This window comes from Myotis nattereri, assembly GCF_964212035.1.
Source record: "Myotis nattereri genome assembly, chromosome: 1".
Classification (NCBI taxonomy): Eukaryota; Metazoa; Chordata; class Mammalia; order Chiroptera; family Vespertilionidae; genus Myotis; species Myotis nattereri.
Genome location: NC_138075.1, coordinates 8,623,317 through 8,627,707, shown reverse-complemented (window position 1 = coordinate 8,627,707; position 4,391 = coordinate 8,623,317).

The following is a 4,391-nucleotide window of genomic DNA, read 5'->3' as shown; positions in this document are numbered from 1 at the left end:
TTCTCTCACCATTGATGCTTCTATCGCTCTCCCTCTCCCTTCCTCTCTGAAATAAATAGAAAGATATTTTTAAAAAGAAAAATTAGAATTCTGCAGACATAAAAATAATTTATGTATAAAATACTCAGGTTGAATGTTTTCAACACACAATGGGAATTACTTAACTACATCAAATACCTGAAATTCTGAACGTATTTGATGTCTTCAATATAAACTATCATCAGTGAAGCATTTAAAACGAGCAATGCCGTTCATGGTGCTGAAGTTGTTAAGCTCACACACTGGTTCCGATGGGACTTGCACGCAGATCTGCAGGTGTCTGATGGATAAATGACTCGAGAGCAGCTTGGGGACGCACCCCAGGGGCGTGACCCACTCTGGGCTCCAGGCGGAGGCTGCTGTCACCGCAGACCTGGAGCCTCATGGACGCACGTGCGGAGAGCTCCTCGCTCTGCGCCCGAGCCTCCGTGATGAGCCCGAGGCACTGTGATAAGGCCCCTGCAGCGCGTCCTTCCCGGCGCCCTTCCCGCCGCGGGGAAGGCTGACGGGGGAAGCGGACAACGACCTCCGGTGCCCCGTCCAGCGGACGCCTGACCTGCTGCCGGGGGTCGGGGTCCGTGGCTTTTACTACAACTCGGGGACATTCTGTCTGAGCCGAACCCTGTGGCTGAGGAGGGTCTCGGTCCGACACCGGAGGCCTTGGGCCCGGGAAGTCCTGGGGCAGCGCCCTGAGCGGGGGCCACACAGGGCAGAGGCACGCGGGCTCCAGCGCCCTCTGCAGGGCGAGCGGGCGGCCTGGGAGGGGGCGTCTTTTTCAGAAACAAACCCCGACTCGGAAGGCGCCGCCCGGATCCGCTGGTGCAGGCAGCGCGGGGAGGCCGACCCCCGGAGGACCGGGAGTCTGAGCAAGGCCGGCCCCCAGCCCTCGCCCCGCGCCCCCCACGTCCCATCTTCCCCGCAGAAGCTGACGGACTCCCCGCAGGAGCACGTCCCCCGCGGGGCTGCCCTCCGAGGCCGCCTGCCGGGCTCCTCCCCGCAGGGTCAGCCGCCCCAGGCCCAGGTCCCCCTGAGGCATCCCGGCCCCGCGCTGCCAGTAGCCACTCAGGTCAGATAGTCCTGCATCCGTGGACTCTGCTGTCTACTGGACAAACCTTGCTGACTTCCGGCAGAGGCGGGACTTCCGGGCGGTGCGGAGAGGGCAGAGCACTGCGAGAGGCGGCGGTTCGCCCCCTGGTGGCGGGAGGCTGCAATGTGTCCACTGTCAGAACACTGCATTGAGTAGGTGAGTGCAGAGGTGCGCTCTCTCTTCCGACAGGAGAGCCCTGCAGGTCCTGGTGCAGAGGCCTCTGCACGCCCTGCTCGGAAGGGGCCGTGCTTGTCGCAGGCGTGCATCTTGTCACATGTGAGTGCACTGACGGGGGAGAGAACATGCCCACAGGGAAATGTGTCCTGGTGCCTGGTTGTGCATTTACCAGTATTTATGGGAAATTTCTGCCCAGCTTGCTGTTCTGAGACTGGTGTTTCCACTCCACCCCAGGGCTCCGTGTGCCGTGTGATACCTCTTCTGAGGTGTGTTCTGTGTCCCCAAATCCATGCGGATGGGACATTGTGACCGTGGTCTTGTGGGAATAGGGCCTTTGCAGATGCAATCAAGTTCAGAGGAGGCCTTGGGTCTTGGATGGGTGGGCCCTCGCTGCAAGGACAGGTGTCCTTGTGAGGGGGAAATTAGACTCACTCGCAGAGAAGGGCATGTGACTTGCAGCCCCAGAAGGGCCAGCCTTGCCCTCACCCTGATTCCGGGAGTGAGTGTCTCACAGGCAGCGTGGAGAGCTCCGGTCCCTGCCCACCTGCCCGGTCACTGTCTCCTGAGCTCCTGGAGAGAAGCCACAGGAGAGGAAGGGACTCCCAGCTGCAGCCCCCAGCCTAGGGGTGAGGAGCAGGAGAAGGGGGTGCCTGGGGCACTGGCCCATCTCTGCCTCCCTGGGCACCTCCCCTCCTGTGCCCTGACAGGTGGACCAGGGCTGGTATCTGCCCAGAGGCCCTGAGGACCCGTGTTCAGGGCTGTGCAAGGGAGACCCAAGAGCAGGCGTGATAAAGTTCGTCTCAGTCTGTCCCCCCTCCTCCAGTGCTGCGTATACTCAGCACCCTCACTACCCCCACCCAGGTCTCTACAGGGTCTCCCTTCTGTCTTATACCCTGGACCCCATGCCTGTCTCTCATCCAGTGATTTCTCTGGTGCTAATTGGGAAGTGGGAGTCAGTCTCCCTTTTTGTCAGCACATCTAACAAATGAAGTGAATCCATTTATTCCCACGGAGTGCTTGGAAGGGGTCTGGCCCACAGTAGCTGCTCAGTGAATGAATGTCAGCGCCCTCCCCGGGCATTCAGGGCAGTTGGTGGACAGGAAGTTCTGCTTCTCTGGACCTGGTGAAAGGGTTGATTGGAAACATAGAAGAGTCCATGAATGACACAGGGGCTGACGGGTGGGCAACAGGGCAAGTGGTAGGACTAGGGTGCTGGTGTGCGCACATGTGTGCATTTGTGTGTGTGAGTGTGTGCTCCTAGGAGTGTCTGTGCATGCAAGAGATGAGCTGAAGATGTGGGCAGGGCCAGGTGTGAACGGTCTGCCGACTCATACTAGGTTTTGTGTTTATCCTGGAGCACTGGGAACTGGCGAAGTGTTTTAAGTGGACAAGTGGGTGGCGGGGCAGCACACTAAATCGATCGGCATTTGGATAAGATCACCCTGCTGCATGCAGGACTGGCCCAGGCGAGTCAGAATTGAGGAGGCTGTTGCGTCAGACACTTGTCCCCCAGCCTAGATAAAACTGTGGGTTGGAGTTTCGCTTGATGTCTCTTCACAAATAGTAACATGATTGATCTATTAAGAGTAATATAATATACAGTTTAAAGTATAACCTTTAACTCGGTGTCTTAGTCTGTTTGGGCTACTGTAACAGACACCACAAACTGTGGGGCTTATTCATCTCACTGTCTGGAGGCTGAAATCCAAGATCAAGGCCCAGGCAGATTCCCTGTCTGGTGAGGATCCTCATCCTAGTTCACAGACAGCATCTTCTCACTGTGTCCTCACATGGTGGAAGGGGAGAGGGAGCTTTCTGGGGTCCTTTCTAGAAGGGCGACTAACCCTATTGATGACCTAGACATCTTCCAAAGTCCCCAAGTCGTAACACCACCACCTTGGGGATTAAGGTTCAACATATGAAATTGGGGGATACTGGCATGCAGCCCATACACTGCATTTACCTTTTTTTCTGTTTGTTTCCATGCATCAATTTATTTTTTTAAAATTCGGATACAAAAATAATTCTGTTGATCAAAAAAAAAAAGGTCAATACTATAGTTATCCATGTCATGTAGAAAGGGTAAGTCCTCCATAAGCTTTTCCTTCCGGAAGCCCCAAGGCCTTGGAATAGGTAATGCAGACATTAACCTCCTCACTGTTCCTTTTTACCAAAATTGGGTACACGTGTGCAGTTTCCCTTTTGCTCTGGGTGGTAGGGCTCAGGGCTGGTCAGACCTGGTGGTCTGGTCCTACGGCAGCTAGAGCAGAAATGCTAGTAGCTTAGGAAAAATGTATAAATCTATTTTTAAATGAACAGGTAATTCCAACCCACTTCTGTGCCAGCTCACACTGAAATGGAGAGTGAGCGCCTGTTCCCCACACCCCTCCTTCATTGACTCCTTTCTGGGTTTTCATCCTTGCCCACCTGGTAGGTGAAAGGTCAGCATGGAGATGCCCTGTGAGAGGGGATGGAGTGTGGGGGGGCCCCTAGGCTGCAAGGTCACCCAAACCCTCTTTTTCATCTCCCTTCACCAGCCGGCCACCGAGCCACAACCCAGCTGTCTTCCCTCGCATCCACCTCATTGACCCGGGTGCAGACTATTCGGGCAGACCCCGGGTGCTGCCCCCTTTCTCCATCCTTCTGACCGCGGTCCCCTGCAGCCCCTCCCGTGGGTCCTTTCCAATGCACGCGCTGTCGAAGGGCTCGCTCTAACCCAGGCCTCTCCTCGCCATTCCCCTGCTTAAGACGTTTCGCGGCTCCCTGTACCCTGCAGACCAAGTTCGCAGCCTTGTCTGGGACGCAGGACCCCTTCACCTTCATTTCGGCCTGTCCCCTCCGCAGGACCCCGGGTTGGGCAGGAGGGATGGGTCTCCCGCTCCCGGACTTCGCGCCCACCCGCCCGCCCTCCGGCTGGAACACTCCGCGCTCTTCTGCTTGACCAGCCCCTGGACTTGGCTCAGACAGCTCCCCTGCGCCCCCGAGAAGTGTGCGATCCCCCCCCCGTCTCCCACCCGGGCTTTGCATCTGCAAAGTCTGCCGGGGCTCCGCGTCCGTCGCTTCAGTTTCCTGCAGCCGTTTCGCGCAC